Source organism: Ochlerotatus camptorhynchus, unplaced genomic scaffold, assembly GCF_037179485.1.
Source record: "Ochlerotatus camptorhynchus isolate MF236.1 unplaced genomic scaffold, CSIRO-AGI_Acam_v1.1 ptg000073l, whole genome shotgun sequence".
Lineage (NCBI taxonomy): Eukaryota > Metazoa > Arthropoda > Insecta > Diptera > Culicidae > Ochlerotatus > Ochlerotatus camptorhynchus.
In genome coordinates, this window is record NW_027040563.1 from 623750 (window position 1) to 630604 (window position 6855).

Below are 6855 nucleotides of genomic sequence, written 5' to 3' on the forward strand. Positions count from 1 at the left end.
ATGCGTATTTGTACTTGAAGTCGACGACCAACCGAGTAAGGTCCAGCATTTCTCTTCCGTATCCAATTGACCAAAAAATCGCAACCCGGAGTCCAGCAGCGATGGCTTTTTTTTCGCATTCCAAATCGTCCAGAGTTAGCATTTTATGCCTCAGAAATCCATTGACTAATCCGACCAGTTCTGGACTGATTTCCTGCCGGCCTTGGACATGGTCATCGCCAAGTTTATAACTATCGTTGAAATGTAATCCACAAAATTCCAACTGAAGCTTCCACAGCGGGAGCAAATCTGGGCTTGATTCCTGGGGCAGTATTTACTGAATTTGACCAACGATTTGCACAATTCAATGATCGGCTCGGTTACCTCCGAAGCCTGCTGCTTAATTTGATCCAAATGTATCCGCAGTTGAAGTGTAATGAATATAACGATTTCTACCAAAATCTGATCCGGAGGGGATAGAATTTATAATTTGGCGGTGAAGTTCAGTGGGATGATGTAAAAGTATCATATTCTTTTCATCACCGCTGGCCATTGGCCAGCGGGGCAAACGACTGGGTAATGCGTACCACCAGTACCGCGAGTACTTGAAGGATAAAATAGACCCCATTAGTGGTCCATTAGCCTCTTACCCAGTAACTCCTATCCCTACCTCCTCGTGGTGTCTCCTGGGATATGAGCAACCTTAGCGAAGATCGGGTAACCAACCCCGGTGGGAGCTTTGGTCATATGCTGACAGGGAAGGGGGCCCCTAGCGGGTTCGGCCTACACGGCCTGAGCGTCTGTTCACCATGGAGGTGCGGCTCAAACAGCGTCTGACTGGCATCCAGCGGCTGAATAAGAAATGCTGTATTGTGTCAGCTAAATCTAAGATGGCAGCCCCATCTACACAATAACTGAGCGTCTGTCCACCATGGAGGTGCGGCTCAAACAGCGTCTGCCTGGCATCCAGCGGCTGAAACAAGAAATGCTTATCCCCGAAAGCTATACCCAAGATGGCAGCCCCATCACGGCGGATAGGAGACCTTAGGCTAACTACCTACTGTCCCCGAAACTTTACAACTGTTACAGAAACCAATAGAGAAAGATCACGGACTGATATTACGGTAACGACTTTTAGCGCAAAACAACGGACAAGAATTGGAACATGGAATGTACTAACGCTAGCCCAACAGGGGAAGCTGGCACAACTCGCCAGCGAGGCTCGACGCATGAAGCTCGAAATCCTGGGACTAAGCGAAGTCCGTTGGCCAAACTTTGGAGAACACAAGCTGCCGTCGGGACAGGTACTACTCTATTCTGGTATTCGAGGTGAAAACGCTCCCCGCCACCGTGGAGTTGGTTTCCTGCTTAGCGCCCAAGCAAATGCGGCGCTCATCAAGTGGGAACCTATCAATGAGAGGATAATCGTTGCCAGATTCAGAACGCGGGTTCGTAACCTAACCATAATCCAATGTTATGCGCCAACCGATGCTGCCGAGTTACAGGACAAAGAGAACTTTTACAGTCAACTGAATGCAGTCGTGGATAAAATTCCGAGAGGTGACATCAAGATCTACATCGGCGACTTCAATGCGAAGATCGGCTCCGACAACACGGATTATGAGCGTGTCATGGGGCGCCATGGTCTTGGCGAAATGAGTGAAAACGGTGAGCTGTTGGCAGAGTTTTGTGGCAATAACGACATGGTGATCGGGGGTTCGCTCTTCCCCCATCGACCAGTGCACAAAGTCACGTGGGTTTCCCGTGATGGACATACCGAAAATCAAATCGACCACATCTGCATCAGCCGAAAATGGAGAAGGAGCCTTCTTGACGTTCGGAACAAACGCAGTGCCGACATCGCGTCTGACCACCATCTCCTCGTTGGAGAGATCCGCCTTCGTATCGCGCGGGTCCAGCGGCGGGAGGAGCGGCTCGGACGGCGATTCAACACACGCCGATTGGAAGATCCAGCAGTAAAAAGGTCATTCGTCGAGGAACTGGAGACCAGAGCTGCGGATATTCCTGATGGTGGCAGCGTAGAAGAGCAATGGACGGCGATCAAGGATGCCTTTACTGAAACGAGTGAAAACAACCTGGGCGAGCTGCGCGCTCAGAGAAAGGAGTGGATCACGGATGACACCTGGAGGAAGATAGAGGAGCGGAGAAATGCAAAAGCCGCGATAGAGCGGGCGAGAACCAGAGGAGCGAAGAACCAGGCCCGCCAACTGTATTCGGCTCTCGAGAAGGAAGTGAAGCGCTCGTGTAGGCGGGATAAGCGAGCGTGGGTGGACTCCCTAGCCGATGAAGGTGAGAAAGCCGCAGCAACAGGCGATATCCGTCTCCTCTACGATATCTCACGACGCCTGAGTGGAGCAAGGATGAATCCTAGGATGCCAGTGAAGGACGCGACTGGTCAGTTGCTCACCGACCCCACTGATCAGCTGAAACGCTGGTTTGAACACTTCGAACAGCTTCTACAAGTTTCGTCGGTCAACCAGCCATCAACATCTCGGCATGAACCGCCAAGAGTGCGACGCATCACTCGCGTCAATTCTGAGGCGCCATCCCTACCGGAGATCGAAGCTGCTATCCGAACCATGAAATCCAACAAGGCTCCCGGGGTCGATCGCATATCAGCAGAGATGCTCAAAGCTGACCCCATGCTATCTGCACAAATGTTGCATCAACTATTCTGCAATATCTGGGACACCGCGACTTTTCCGGCTGACTGGATGCAGGGCGTCTTAGTGAAGGTCCCAAAGAAGGGGGACCCAACTGTATGCGATAACTGGCGTGGCATTATGTTACTGTGTTGTGTTCTCAAAGTTCTATGCAAAGTTATCCTCAACCGGATACAGGAGAAGATCGACGCGACTCTCCGACGGCAGCAGGCGGGATTCCGTGCTGGAAGATCCTGTGTGGACCATATTGTCTCGCTCCGCATAATCTTGGAGCAGGTCAACGAATTCCAAGAGTCCCTTTACTTGGTTTTCATTGACTACGAAAAAGCTTTCGACCGACTCAACCACGAAAACCTGTGGGGCGCCCTAAGGCGCAAGGGAGTTCCGGATAAAATCGTCAACCTCATCGAAGCTCAGTATGAGGCTTTCACGTGCAGGGTGCTGCACAACGGAGCCCTATCTGACCCTATTCGGGTAGTCGCTGGAGTGAGGCAAGGATGTATTCTATCACCGCTACTGTTCCTCATCGTAATCGACGAGATAATGGTTGGTGCGATCGACCGTGTGCCGAACCGTGGGTTGCTCTGGCAGCCTATTACAATGGAGCATCTAAACGACCTAGATTTGGCGGATGACGTTGCTTTAGTATCACAACGGCGTTCTGACATGCAGAGTAAGCTCGACGATCTCGCCGAACGCTCCTCAGCGGCAGGTCTCAACATCAACGTCAGCAAGACTAAATCGTTGGATATCAACACGGGAAATCCATCCAATTTTACGGTAGCTGGTCAGGAAGTGGAGAAGGTTGAAAGTTTCCAATATCTTGGCAGCCAGATAGCGTCGGACGGCGGAACCAAGAGTGACATAGGTGCACGGATCAAGAAGGCAAGGGCTGCTTTTGCGAGTTTACGAAACATCTGGAAGTCAAATCAGATTAGTCTCCGCACGAAGATCCGAATTTTCAACTCTAACGTGAAATCTGTACTGCTGTACGCTTGCGAAACATGGTGCGTATCAGCGGAGATCACACAGAAGCTGCAGGTGTTCATCAACCGATGCCTGCGGTATATAATTCGTGCTTGGTGGCCTCACAACTGGATTTCGAATGCCGAGCTCCATCGACGGTGCCACCAGAAGCCGATATCGACAGAAATTCGGGAACGTAAGTGGAGGTGGGTTGGCCACACTCTACGAAAGAGTGGAAATGAAATCTGCAAACAAGCGCTGGATTGGAATCCAGCCGGACATCGCAGCAGAGGCAGACCCAGGGGCTCATGGCGGCGAAGCCTAAACAAGGAGATTAAGCAAGTCGACCGGAATTTGACCTGGGCCCAGGTCAAGGCGAAAGCAAACAATCGCCCAGGATGGAGATCTTTCACGTTGGCCCTTTGCGCCAGGGATGGCGCTCAGGACACTTAAGTAAGTAAGTAAGGTGAAGTTCAGTGGGAAGGTGGTAAGTTTAGTTTAGGCATAACATTTGATAACGGCACAAAAGCATTTGTAAAAAAACTTTCTAAGGCCCTTTACACGCGAACCAAAGTACGTCCACGCAAACCAATACCACTTTCGGAAAGGTGATAGTTGCCCCTATCCGATGATATTGGTTTGCGTGGGCGTACTTTGGTTCGCGTGTAAAGGGCATTAGAAAGTTTGTTTACAAATGCTTTTGTGCCGTTATCAAATGTTATGCCTAAACTAAACTTACCACCTTCCCACTGAACTTCACCGCCAAATTATAAATTCTAAGCACAAAGCGGCATCGAATTCCATCCACCGCCTCGCGACACACTCCAATCAGGTACCTCAGTGTTTCCAGCAATGCCTGCAAATGCAGTAGGTCCTCCTTCCTACCACCATCCTCCGACTCCCCGAAGACCGTCAACAGTTCACTACGGATGAGCGAATGCATACCGAGTATGCCCGGGTTCTGTCAATGTCTTCTCGGTCGTGGTTGACTCTGACTTTGGTTAGAAGCAGGGACTGAAGAAATCTGTAGTAACAATGGCAACAAGCGCGATTAATTGACAGCTCAACATCGTTTACTTGTGAGCAAATGTAAACCCGATGTGTTCACCCCTAATCATTTTGGCCTATGATCTTTTATTATACAAAAGTATAGCAGATAACAACTAAACGTCATAATGACATGCTGTTTGACAACAGACTCTCCCTTTCAATTTTTGTTAGAGAAAAAGAGATAACATACGGTACCTCCTACTTTAAGCTAGTACATATGAGTAGATAGTGTTGCCGTGAGGTACACTCGAAAATTTCAAATGTAAGTGCGTCAAATCAAATTTCGAGCCGCTCCGTCTGTCACTTCGTTTGTGCTTAAACCCTATTAGTTCAAATCAATTTAGTTTTATTTCACGTACTGCATTCCCTAGAATAAGTCGTACCTTTATAATTGAAATTCATAATAAATGGAAATATTTTACTACCACTATATTTACCACGTATATTTAACTAAAAAATTAATATAAGTTGAAACACAATTTTTTTCATCGTAGTTTTCAACTATTTAATCGCTATTTGTAAAGCTAACAAAATTTTCAATCCACGTATATTCACCGAATTTTTTTTTTGGTTTCCTCTTTTTTCTTCCGTCCGATCGCTGTCAACTCGATCGATCAACGATCTACGCCACATTATTAATAATCAACAATTTAAATATTCGATATTCGTATATTGTGATTTGAACGTTTTTTGTCAATATATTCTGAATATTGACAAAGTGAAATGAAATTCAACTTTATGTCAATACTTGTCATTAATCCATCGTCATCAATTCACCTATTCAATAATATTGTCAGTATGTCAATTTATTGTCAATATATTGACATGTGTAACAGGCACTTTACACGGGACCGGCAATCGATCTAAACCAAGTATGGTATTGAGCAGTTCCAAGCAAAATGAAAAAAAAAATTAATTTTTTACTCGAGCTTCTCCGCTTGGCGTGAAACTTTTCATAATTGTTTGTTATGGAGGAGTTCCACGCCAAATGACGAATCGGAAAAACTTGACCTTCTCCGATTTGCATGAAACTGTGCATAATTGTTTGTTATGGTCAATGATTCTCATTTTTTATAAAATTCAACTACATTGGATCTTGTAAAATTTAAAAAAATAGCATCTTTAAAATTTTTCAAAAAATTTTAGCATGGAATCAAATCTTTTGACCAAAATGACGTATGAAACAAATTTGTAGAGAAAAATAATATTTTTTTTCTGGGAAATATATAAAATTTTTTTTAGTAATTTCAAGATAAATTTAAAAAAATGTTAAGAACCTGAATATCTCAAAATAAGCTAGTCCGATTTTTTTTTATTAAAAAATGTTCATGAATAATGAAATTTTTTGAAATGTCATTGTCACAAGCCACCATATTGAATTCGATCATAAAAAAAATTTGTGGTCACAAAATCTGATTTTTTCTATCTGATCAATGAATCCAATTTCGATTTTCACATCACAATCATAAATTAATAGACAATTAAATTATTGGGTTATGTTATGCAAATAATTGCTCCTCCACACATCGTTCCCCTTCTAAAAATACCTTTATTGTAGGGAACATTTGAGTTACCATATATTCATGGTTGGTATTGTCGATAGAAGCTCTTTGATAACATCTTAATTCGCAACATCAAAAGAAAAAAAACTCACGCAAATAATACTCAGTAAGAATCATAGTTCTCAATCCTACCTTCTTGTAATTGTTTGCCAAACAATTGAACAACAAAATGCCGCTCTGCAAATGATACTCATCTTCAAAAGGCATGAAAATATTTTCTTTTCTGAATATAGTCGTGCCAAGCATGACTGAAAAGCATTCATCTGCTCGAGAAGCGACCCTCCTCAAAATGAAAGTTATCGTCGGTCTGTGTGCCATCCGGAGGTCCATGGTTTGGTTGAAATGTGGAAGGATTTTAATTACATTCGCAAGTTTGAGTTTAAAAGGAAAATTCTCCTGGCCAATCTACATCGTACCCGAAATAAAATGGCACTTTTCCATATCTGTGATTAGTATCGTTTGATATGCCGAAGCATGACGTACAGCTCCATTGGTACCTTTCCATTCGCCACATATTCCAATGCAATATCAGCCAAGATAAAACGGAAAATTGAAGAAAGTTTCCATTTTATGATTTCCATAAAATCTTAATTTGTATACTTAAGAAGAAGCAA